Source organism: Zootoca vivipara, chromosome 13 (genome assembly GCF_963506605.1).
Source record: "Zootoca vivipara chromosome 13, rZooViv1.1, whole genome shotgun sequence".
Lineage (NCBI taxonomy): Eukaryota > Metazoa > Chordata > Lepidosauria > Squamata > Lacertidae > Zootoca > Zootoca vivipara.
The window spans coordinates 7128331-7141402 of NC_083288.1; positions in this window are offsets into that span (position 1 = coordinate 7128331).

The window sequence follows — 13072 nt, forward strand, 5'->3', positions numbered from 1 at the left end:
CACAACTTCATTTGATAACTGAGTGCCTCTATGCCAGCATTCTTTAATATTTATGTAAGCCAGGACTGGTTGGATGTTTAGCTTATGTCTCAGAAGCATCCCAGGAAGCCAAGTATCTTGTTCCACGTTGCTGAAAATGTCAGCCTTCATTAAACTAATCCAATCAGATTTTCTTTAATTCCTTCAATTTGCTCTCTCTTCAAAAAAAGAAAAAAGGATTCACTCATATTAGTTAAATAGGTTTTGACTTCACTAAACCAACATACAAAGGTAAATGAAACAACTTTAAATGTCATGTGAACATTCACGGCCATTCAAAAGCCTAAGGCTCATTAATGGTGGGAAATATTTTAACCTAAATATTTATCTTCCCTAAGTCTTATTTTTCTGAACTTTGTTATTGGTTTGAACCTTGAAAAACTTGACCACTGTCTAGAAGTTGTGAGTAGTCTGAAGGTTTCCTCTGGTGGCAGGAGAATCAGGTCATAAACATGCTAGTTCTAGAAGCTTCAACACAGTCATTTTATTCCAAACCAATGGTTCACAGTGTGTCTACAAAACACACACAAACACACTATTCTGTGGGCTGGGGTACTCTGTTAGGCAAAGGGTATTCTTAAGGCAAAACAAAGTCTTCAATGGTCTACTGTAGGAACATAGTCTCACCTTAAAAGCTGGGCTCCAGGCTTGGATTTCCAGCCTGCCTCTTGCCGTTAGACCTATATTTTGTTGTATTGGCCAATGTCCCACTCCAATATCAAATTGGAATCCAACAGCCCAGTTTGGGATTAACCTATACAAATATGGATCATGAGTGGTGGCAAGCCCATGTCTTCTGAATGATCTCTTGAGTTGCGTTGGAACCTTTTGCTGGAAGAGGACAGATGGCAGTATGATTCCTTATGAAGTCGGACACCCAACATAATAAAACCAGCATGCATTAGTATTCATTCCCTTACTGTTTAGCATCCAAGAAAAGGGTTAGAAGGGTAATCTGTTTATTGCATCTGTGTTTTTTAAAGACAATTTTAAAAAACTAATTTATAAGCTACTGAGCCAATATTTGCTATACAGTATGTTTTTTTCAATTAGGTGTCTGTTTGAAGACGCATATTTGCAGGAAGGAAAGCTAGGGGAGTTAACTGTCAATTTATGGGATCTCTCTCTCTCTCTCTCTCTCTCTCTCTCTCTCTCTCTCTCTCTCTCTCTCTCTCTCTCTCATATCTCTCTCTCTATCTCAATATATGAAGGAACCCGTGTTGAGTTGAGCCATTTTCCTGATGCAGGAGAATATCCTGATAGATTCCCCTCCAAGTCCTTTACTAATGAAAACAGGGTGTATTAAAACATTCATTTGTTATCATCACAGCTCTCTTAGTCGACATTTAATTAGGCACCTTTACTCAAAAGTTTCCCTTCTTTATGCACAAAGAGAAACGACAAAATTGGCATTTGCCTTTCCTATCTCTTTTAGAGCAGCCTGATAAGGGTAATTGCATGGGTTCTCATCTAATTGATGCTTCAGATGAAAGCCCTGGGGCCAAAGCACTGGGTCTTAATTGGCTGCACCATCCATGTCAACAAATTCAATTAATTACAATATTTTAAAGTGCTTCTCCCGTCATTTTCAACTGCAGACAAAATTCTTCCTTTATGTTTTCTCTTAATTCTAATTTAATTATAGGGTGTGTAAATGAGGACTGACTTGAAAGGAGGGAGGAGATTTGCCTGAACATTTTTGCCTGCTGCTGTAGGTGGTAAGGGCTAAGAATTACATTTAAGAGAAGACTCTGTATTCTACTTATTCAATGTGCATATTTTTTTTTTGCAGCCACAATTGCATTGTGTGAATTTTTTTTTTTTAAAAAAAAGTTATGATGTGCCACAAATAGCAGAACAAAACATAATGTTAATGTCCAGGGCACTTCTCAGCCAAAGGAATGCACATAGCAGAGAGATAACTCTGTATTTTCAAAGATAACACAGTCACTTCTATAGTTCCGGATACACACCCCAATCTAGTGTCTAGGCAGCTATTCCCAGGTCTGTGCTCTATGGAGCAGTTGCAGCAATTGGGGGCCACCACCACCCCTGCTACCCCTGCTCCTCCCTCTTCAATCCCCTTCTAGTTCTGGGAGACATTGGTGCAAGAGAGAGGGGAGGGTGAAGCACCTGGCCCTTCACGTGCCTGGCCAGCCTCTTCCTCCTCTTCCTCCAGGTCTGACATTTCTCCTGCATCTGATTCTTCCATCCTGCTTGGTACATGTTCCAGAGCCAGCGTGGTGTAGTGGTTAAGAGCAGTGGACTCCTAATCTGGTGAACCGGGTTCGCTTCCCCGTTCCTCCACATGCAGCTGCTGGGTGCCCTTGGGCTAGTCACACTTCTCTGAAGTCTCTCAGCCTTACTCACCTCACAGAGTGTTTGTTGTGGGAGAGGAAGGGAAAGGAGAATGTTAGCCGCTTTGAAACTCATTAAGGGGAGTGAAAGGCGGGATATCAAGTCCAAACTCTTCTTCTTCTTCTATGAACCACTGCCCCTCTTTCCGAAACAGGCTCCAAGCCCCCCTTCCCTTCGTGACACGCCCCAGCATCCTGCCAGTCTTTGCCAGTTAAGGGTTTGTGGGGAGTATTTGTCACCCCTCCCCCAGAGTCCACCTTTCATTTTAAAACATTCAGCAGGCAAAAGCCACACCCATATTTAGAACCCGGTTCTGACATCTGCATCCAACAATATGTATGGTGTGAAAGTTCTCTCTGCGGTATTTGATCTATGAGTCAATGCACTTGCCTTACTCTGTGAGTCAGGGGTCAGCAAGCTTTTTCAGCAGGGGGCCGGTCCACTGTCCCTCAGACCTTGTGGGGGGCTGGACTATATTTTGAAGAAGAAAAAATGAATGAATTCCTATGCCCCACAAATAACCCAGAGATGCATTTAAAATAAAAGGACACATTCTACTCATGTAAAAAACACGCTGATTCCCGGACCGTCCGCCGGCCGGATTTAGAAGGCGATTGGGCCGGATCCAGCCCCAGGACCTTAGTTTGCCTACCCATGCTGTAAGTGCTGACTTGATCAGTTCGCTCTGCAGAACTTGCAGGTACTCCTAAAAGTGCCATGCAATGTCCATTCTGCATTTCCCTTTTGTGTGGCAGCCCCTGTACTGTGGAACTCCCTGCCTATGGACAATGGGCAGGTGTCAGCTTTTTAATCCTTTCAGACACCAGCCGTAAACATTTGCTTCAGCAGGCTTATTCAAACACGATTGGCTACATGCTTTATTCTGTTCCATTGCTTTTAGATTTTTTAAAGAGTTTTAAAAATGTTTTTGTTTTTAATTGTATTTTTCTTACAGGTGCATTTGCCACCCTTGGCTCTTTTGGGAGGGAGGGCAACCTGGAAACTACAACTAATCCAGAATGCGGCAGCTAGACTGGTGACTGGGAGTGGCCGCCGAGACCATATAACACCGGTCCTGAAAGACCTACATTGGCTCGCAGTACGTTTCCGAGCCCAATTCAAAGTGTTGGTGTTGACCTTTAAAGACCTAAATGGCCTCGGTCCAGTATACCTGAAGGAGTGTCTCCACCCCATCGTTCTGCCCAGACACTGAAATCCAGCACCGAGGGCCTTCTGGCGGTTCCCTCGTTGCAAGAAGCCAAGTTGCAGGGAACCAGGCAAAGGGCCTTCTCGGTAGTGGCACCCACCCTGTGGAATGCCCTCCCATCAGATGTCAAAGAGATAAATAACTACCTGACATTTAGAAGACATTTGAAGGCAGCCCTGTTCAGGGAAGTTTTTAATGTGTGACATTTCAATGTATTTTAAATTTTTGTTGAAAGCCGCCCAGAGTGGCTGGGGAAACCCAGCCACTCTGGGCGGGGTACAAATAAATAATAATAATAATAATAATAATAATAATAATAATAATAATAATAATAACTATTATTATTACCGAACAATTTAAAAAGTGGGGGATTTAAGTGATGGGGTGGCTGAAATAGATGATTCAATAGATTGAATCAAACCAACCCCAAATTCCTGGTTCACCCAAATTTGGGAGGAATTTCACACAGACACATCCCAATGGGTGCTGCAGTTTCAGAATGATTAGATGGGATACAATGATTCAGGATGGTTTGAGGAGCAATGGGGCACTTTGCTTATCTTCCTCTTTGCTTTGCATTGCTTCTTCCTTTATCTTCTTTATTTCCCCACCCTACGCTTCAGTGAACGAACATCATGTTGCAGCAGTGGCAACAGCATTTGTTGTTGTTGTTTAGTCGTTTAGTTGTGTCCGACTCTCCGTGACCCCATGGACCAGAGCACACCAGGCACTCCTGTCTTGCACTGCCTCCCACAGTTTGGTCAAACTCATGTTCGTAGCTTCGAGAACACTATCCAACCATCTCGTCCTCTGTCGTCCCCTTCTCCTAGTGCCCTCAATCTTTCCCAACATCAGGGTCTTTCCCAAGGATTCTTCTCTTCTCATGAGGTGGCCAAAGTATTGGAGCCTCAGCTTCAGGATCTGTCTCTCCAGCGAGCACTCAGGGCCCTCCAAAGGCCACAGCTGACTGGTCTCTTAAAATAATTATTTTATCATTTATTAAATACAATTCTGTATTATATATTATATTATATATTGTTATTATGATGTGGGGCCAAACATGCAACAAAATTTATGACCAGCCGGAAGGATAAATCTGACCCCGTAATAAACCGGAATTTAGCTGTTCCTACCCTATACCACGAACTTGCACAATGCATAGGGATTCCATGCTAGAAAAATCAATGTGGAAAGGGTTCATTGAAGTCTGAATACCAGTCTTGGGAGGTGGGGACAGAATTAAGCTCTTTGATAGTGAAGTCCCATTTCCCCATCAATCTTGATTTCTCACCTCCACTGTTGTTCCTCTCGGATAGCTTGCTCCAAGCACAGAACATCTATCCATTTTCATAGTTCTCATGGTAGTTAATTTAGTGGGGATATGACAGCAGACTGGCAAATTTCTGTGCAGAGCTGTGGAATATGTCCCCCCCCCCAAACGTATTTCCAGTCTGTAAACAAAGAATGAGGTCAGCGGGAGAACATAATTGAAGACTCACGTCTTGCAATAAGTCCTTGGAGCACATTTGGGATCCAATTTGATTGTACAAGAAGCTTGTCAAGATCCTTGACAGCAAATAGATACTTGTCAAGCTGATGATTTTCTATCCTGAAGCGAAGAAGTAACAACTGCAGTGTATATGTATGAATATAGTATGAATGCAACGCCCAAACTGTGTGTGAACTCCACTCTCAAGCCACCCAAAATTATTTGAAAGGTGGTAGCTTCCAAAGGTGTATTCCACACGACTCATTAAGTTATTTCCTTCCATTACTCTTGTACAATTACATACGTTGAATCCATGATCAAAGAATGCACTGTAATACAGTGGTACTTCGTCTTACGAATGACTCGACTTACAAATGTTTCGAGTTGCGAACAGAGTTCAGTCCGCCATTTTGGATGCGGTTTAGATAGGATTTTTTCGACTTATGATTTTTCCCCCCCATTGGCTTCGACTTACGAATTTTTTGACTTACGAAGGTCTGTTCGGAACGGATTAAATTAGTAAGTCGAGCTACCACTGTAAGCAGATGAGAAATGCACCGCAAAGCAAGTCCACTGCCACATGGGGACTGGACATTTTGGAGAGCAAGACTCAAACATCCTATGGCACACACACACACACACACACACACACACACACACACACACACACACTGGACACCCTCCCATGGACCATGATATTGCAGCTTAAAGAAAGTTCTAGACAGATAAAAGGCTGGAAAGCCTGGAATAGGCTGCATGATATGTTGTGGGAATAAAATGAGACTGACATGCTTTTTAAGTGAATTGGCTTGAATTTATGAGGGGGAATTGGAAGATGACTTTCTAATATGATGCTCCATTAGGCACCTTCTGAAGTCAGGAAGGGCTTTTTCTTTCCCATTTTCTCCATTTGTCTGCAGCTTCTGAGATGGCTGCGAGACAGATACCTGATGGAACAAGCAAGTGCTAAAGCATGACAGGGCATTTTTATTTCAGGTGGACAGCCTTGTCGATTCTTCTAAGTACAAATGGATAGAAGACTGTGAAGAGGCTTTCTCCCCTGGGTGGCAATGACTGGTGAATCTGTCTAGTCTTCCTTTACCACATGTTACAAAAGTGAAGCAACGTTTGACATTGGCCAAATGCTCATTCTCATGATGGAGATATTTTTGCGGATTCCGTAGAAGGTGCAGCGGATCATTGTGTTCTGCACACAGCCACATTTGCATTGTGTATCCACCTCCACTCCACAGTAAAATCACACAGGTTAAAGTGATAGTTGACATTAGGGGTATGGCTTGGCTTCAGAAGAAGACTGCATACTGAGCTAAAGTGAGGCACTTTGAGGTATTCAGAAAGCTACTCCTCTTCCTGGAGGGGTGGGGTTGCAGGCAGGCCCTGTGCACTCCCTGTGAGCGGCCGGGTGAGTGGCAAAGACGTCTGCATCACTGGGAGTCTCAGCTGTGTCACGCCCCCTGGCCGAACAATCCGGTTGACCTGGGGGAAGTGGCTTACCCTATTTAAACCGCCGCACGGCTGGGAGCTCCCTCTCCTTACATTCTCCACCTGGGTAAGACAGTTAAAGCTGATTTGGCGGTGAGGCTCACATTCCTCGAGGAATATAATGGCGTGTCTCTTTGGCAGGGTCACCTGATCACTCAGCATGACTTCCAGGTGTACTCTGATGCGGAAGGTTCCCTTGTTTTTTTTGGGGGGGGGTCTATTTTAAAGGCAGGTGGTGCACACAGCATTGGCCCTCCCACTGGCAGGGCACTGCCATCACCCGTGATCCCACTTTTCTTGAATTTTTCCCTCAAAAACTCAACTCACCTCAACTCAACTCAACTCAAGTAATTACAGGTAGGTAAATACTTCAGGGTTAGTGGAGTCTGTAACCTGAAGCATCTGTAACCTGAAGTGTCTGTAACCCGAAGTACCACTGTAAAAAATTCCTTCCAGCAGCACCTTAGAGACCAACTAAGTTTGTCATTGGTATGAGCTTTTGTGTGCATGTATTGTGTATGCTTGGTGTGTGTATCTGAAGAAGTGTGCATGCACACGAAAGCTCATATCAATGACAAACTTGGTTGGTCTCTAAGGTGCTACTGGAAGGATTTTTTTTATTTTGTTTATACTAGACTAAACTAAACTAAACTAAGGTAAAGGTGAAGGGACCCCTGACCATTAGGTCCAGTCGTGACAGACTCTGGGGTTGCAGCACTCATCATTATTGGCCGAGGGAGCCGGCGTACAGCTTCCGGGTCATGTGGCCAGCATGACAAAGCTGCTTCTGGTGAACTGGAGCAGCGCACGGAAACACCATTTACCTTCCCGCTGTCGCGGTACCTATTTATCTACTTGCACTTTGACGTGCTTTCGAACTGCTAGGTTGGCAGGAGCTGGGACCGAGCAACGGGAGCTCACCCCATCATGGGGATTCGAACCACTGACCTTCTGATCGGCAAGCCTTAGGCTCTGTGGTTTAACCCACAGTGCCACCACTAAACTAAAAACTAAACTAAACTAAACTAAGCTGTGGGGGGTCAGCCTATGTAAGTCTTAGGAACCCCCACCTGGATTGACCACGTGTCACTTCTGGTGGGCAGGCCAGAAGTATTTTGATTGCCCCATGCCCAAGCCAAACCTCTTTCATCTGTATTCAATAAAGTGGTGGCCTGTTTTGACCCAAATATTGGTGCCCGTGTGTTTTATTATCCAAGAAAGGGGGGAGGGCTCGGGGCCTTGCCACGCAAGAGCATATTCTGCCTGAAGTACTCCAATGGGTTCTGTACATGACGACTGTGCTCTGCCCTCCACAACCAGAGGCAGCAATGCTTCTGAACACCATTTGCTGGAAACCACAGGAGGGGAAGAGTTTTGTCCTTGTGCCCTAATCCTGCTTGCTGGTTTGCCACAGGACACAGAATATTTGTTTAAGATTTTTGGCGTTAATTTGGCCACAACTTTATTGATTACAGCATGAGAATGGTTGCTTGGGCATTGGTTCGGACTACCTCAACCTGCACCGGCAGGAACAGGACTGACAACTGGAACCTCCAGAGGTCAGTAAGGGAAAACATACTGGGGGAGCACAGAGGCAGATTTCCACCTCTTTGTTCACCCCAGATGCTCCCAGGAACTCTGGCATGGCCCTACCCCTGAGATGGGATCGGACAGAGCAAATCGAGCCCCTGGAATCCTTTAACGAAATTCCCTAGCAGCAGCAGAAACAAAAATGAGGGGCAGGGGCAGCCAATCCATAATCCCCTCCACCAAAGAATGAACCAATGCCTAACCGCCAACCTTACAAAGTTGTGGCGATTTGCTGCATGGTAGGCAAAAACCAAATGGCACCAACTATCAGGACTAGCCACTATTTTCCGGAGGTCCGATTCTGAGGGCCTTGTGCATGCTAACTGTGTGCTCTTTCTCTAAGTTGTGGTCTCTCCCCCATTTGACTGGGTGGGGAGGACAATTCCCAGAAAAAAAGGGAAAGAAATAGCCCAGGTCTGTTTGGCCTTCTGATCCCTGTGTCTTAAAATCCAAGGACAACACATTCCAAGAAGCTAAGGAAAAGCCAGCAGCGGAGCTTCATGGTCTGCCACCGGGGGCGGAGAGCAGGCGCCCTGCCCCCAGTGACGTGGCGTGCGTTCTGGGGGCAGGACGCACCATGTGCAGTGATGTGGCACACGTTTGGGGGGCGGGGCACGCCATGCACAGTGACGTGGTGTGCACTTTGGGGCATGGTGTGTCGTGCGCAGTGACACGTGCATTTTGGGGTGGGGTACACATTTGGGGGCGGGGCGGGCAGTGGCGATGGCGCCCCTGGGATTGCGTTGCTCGGGGTGCACCGCCCCCACCACCCCTATCTTCCTACGCCCCTGGGAAAAGCACGATTTTATGTGTGTGAGAGAGAGAGAGGGAGAGAGAGAGATATCCAAATAATCTTGGTCTTCTTATTATAACTTATTTTAGCTTTCTAGTTGTCATATAAGGCATGTCCATGGTTACCAGAGTATCTTAATCTTGCATTTCTTGGAAATACCATTAATCCAAAGCGGGGGAGCAGTGAAACTGGAGATTCTAAACTGCAATGAGAAAAGGCAAACTAGAGATTACTAAAAGTTGCCATAAACAGTTTGGCACATAATTAACTGATTCCTTGTCTTGTATTTTCTATTCAAATAATCCAAAAATAACATGGGATGAAGAAGACGGTTCATTATTTTTCACAGCTCACTAATTAATTTTTATAATGATTTTGGAGATAACTTCAAATCCATCTTTTTATTTTTAAACCAAGTTATAATTGGGTTCATTCAGATTCCTAGGATGTAAATCATAGTCTCTATTATTCTTATTTGTTCCATTTAAAAGCCTTTGCTAAAAGAAAAAGAAAAATGTGTGTAGAGTGGCAATGAGGGGAGAAATCTGATTTGGTTCACATTGAATGCCAAATTTTAAAACACAGCCATCTTCCATTACTCACACTTATCCGAATTTTGTGATGCAGTTCTCCAACCACCACTCCAAAAATGCTTGTATTAGGGGACAGTGTGCATTAGTTAAAATAATTTACAGAAGTGTATTATATTAGTGAAAATGGCTTTATAAACATGTGCATACGTATTATGGAAAACTGCATTCAAACATTAAGATTAAAAACACATATTGAAACACAGCTAATAACTTAGTCTTAAACAATCATGAATGAATGAATGAATGAATGAATAGTCTTAAACAAATTATGCCATACCGAAATTTAACAACAGCAAAGACCCAAGAACACAAGTATCTTTTTTTTAAAGGAATAGGTCTATGCAGTATTTGATTCTGAATAAATTGCAAATTCTAGCTTAGAATGAACCTCGTCACCAAGGTTTTCCATGTTCTAATTTTACTCTTCTGTAATAATATCTGACCAATACTTGTAGGAAAGTTGTTTCTATGCCTTCTCCTTTGTTCTTAGAAAACGTCTTACCTATCACTTCTGGGGTCAAAGGAAATGATTATTCCGCTCCAAATTTCACCACTTACCCACTTACCTATAAACAGGAACTTTCGTAAGTTTAAAGATCTCTCCAGGCTCTGAAATGTGGTCCTCTGGAGACCATCACAGCCTCAAGGGGACTTGCAGAAGATTTGCTTTGGCTTCATCACTCTCTCCTCAAGTTTATTTCAAAGAGAATAACCATTGGCTCCCTTACACTTCATCTCATTGTACATAGGCTCTTGAAATACGCAATGGTTTGAAGCAAACTATTATTTATTCCTAAACCAGGATGTTTGACACTTTGGGGGGACATTTTCTATCTTTTTTTTTAAAAGAAACTTTATTTCATTGTTTAAAAGATTACATAAATCATAAACTGATGAATAATCCAGAAGAATGAATAAATAAACAAATAAACAAATAAGCAAATTATAAGCAAAATATAAGCAAATTATGAAAATATAATCAAAAAATAAACATCATTCAGTCGAATGGCTGAAATTGAAATAAGAGAGAACACACGAACAGGGTAATCTGAAGAGCATATCAAGTACTTCAAATAACCTATTCTGTGTTGAACATATATAAATCATAAATTAATATTCATAATAGTAGAAAAAAAGGGGCACGGAAGAAGGAAAGGAAGAGGGTAGGAAGGAGAGAAAAAAGAAAAGAAAGGAAAACACAAATCTAAAATACTTCCTGTTATTCTGGATACCGCTTTCCTTTGCATCATTTCTTTTGACTCACTTTACCTCCGCTGTTATTTACATATATTTTCCTATTATTTACATATATTTTCAGAATTTCCCTTTTATATCTTTCAATCTAAACAAATCACCAAATCTATGTTCATTCCTTCTTTCCTAAAAAAATCCTCAACATACTTCCATTCTTTTTTGCAAATTTGTTTGGGAGTGTTTCGAATTGCTGCCGTCATTTTTGAGAGGTTCATAAACTCCACTAATTGCTGCCGCGACTGCATAGAGAAGGATGTTTTTCCTGTCCTCTGGGATGTTCTCTGATACCATACTTAATAAGAATAATTCTGGCTTTTTATCAAATGTTATTTTTAGCATCTTTTTTAATTTTTCGTATACCAAATTCCAGAATTCCCTAACTTTTTTTGCACTGCCACCAACAATGGTAATAATTTCCTGTTTTTTCTTTACATTTCCAGCATTTATTCGAACTTGCTTTATAAATCTTAGCTATTTTTTCCGGGGTCAAATGCCATCTGTACATTAATTTTAACATATTTTCTTTTATTCTTGCACATGCCGTAAAGCTCCATCCCTCTTTCCATAATTTCTCCCATTGGTTGCTATGTATGGGTCTCCCGATATCTTGAGCCCATTTGATCATAGTTGCTTTTACTACCTCATCTTTCATCTCCCATTCCAATAAATAATTGTATAATTTTGCTAATGGTTTTTCATTATTTTCTATCAGGATCTCTTGTAATTTAGATTTCCCATCTTTAAACCCAATCTTTCTATGCTTTTGAAATAGACTTTGTATTTGGCAGTAGTGCATCCAGCTTGTACAGTGTTCCTTCATTTGTTCATATGCTTTTAATTTTAATTGCCCGTTCTCTTTTATTAACAAATCTTGATAGGTTGCCCATTTTCCTTCTTTTTTTCTACTAAATAGTGCTGTCATCTCTGGGGGAGAAACCCACCAGGGCGTTTTAGATTCTAATATGTCTCTATGCTCCCTCCATATTTTTAATAAGGGCTTTTTAATAATGTGGTCAGTAAACTCTCTATATCCTCCTTCCTTCTCCTCCAGCAAATAAGCATGCCATCCTTGTTTATTTCTAAATCCCTCTAAATTTAATAACTCTTTATTATCTAATCTCATCCATTCTTTAACCCAGCACATACCGGCAGCGGCGTGGTACAGTTTTAGGTCTGGCACTCCCCAGCCCCCTCTTTCTTTTATATCGGTCAGTAATCTAAATTGTATTCTTGCCTTTTTTTTTTCCCCATATGAATTTACTCAGATCTTTTTTCCAATTATCAAATATCTCCCTCTTCCCTATGATTGGGGCCATTTGGAATAAAAATATCATCTTCGGCAGCACTGACATTTTAATCGCTGCTATCCTTGCTGTAAATGTTAATTTTAACTTGCTCCATCTCTCTAAATCCTGTTTAATTTCTCTCCACTTTTCCCCGTAATTATTCTCAAATAAATTCATATTATTGGCTGTTATTTCTATACCTAAATACTTTACTTTTTTTACAATTTCCCATCCCGTTTTCTTTCCTAATTCCTCCTCTTCTTTCTTCTTCATATTCTTTGTGATTATTTTCGTTTTCATTACGTTTATCTTGAAGCCAGATACTTCCCCATACTTTCGTAGGTACTCTTCTAAATTCTTAATGTTTTCTATGGGATCCTCTAGCATAATGATCACGTCATCGGCAAATGCCATAATTTTGTGACTAATTTCCCCCACTTTCACCCCCTTAATTCCTCTTCTTTAATTCCTTTTATCAGATATTCAATCGATAATATGAATAAAAGGGGTGAAAGTGGGCATCCTTGTCGCGTGCCCCTGGTTATTTCAATATCCTCTATTACTTCCCCATTTATTATTAATTTACCTTTTTGTTTGCCATAGATCGCCTGTATACCTTTTAGAAAGTTCCCTTCGACTCCAATATTTTCTAAGGCCTTTATCATATATATCCAGTTGACGTTGTCGAAGGCTTTCTCGGCATCCAGGAAGATGAAGGCTACACTTTGTCCAGGGTTCCAATCTAGATATTCTATCAAATCCAATAATATCCTCACATTATTATTCATTTTTCTTTGGGGCAAAAATCCTTGTTGATTTCTTCCAATTATTCTGTTTAATATGTCTTTGATCCTGTTTGCCAGAACCCCTGCGAAGATTTTATAATCTGTGTTCAATAGTGATATGGGTCTAAAGTTTTCCACTTGGGGGGACATTTTCTATCTCAACCCAGAGGTGTAG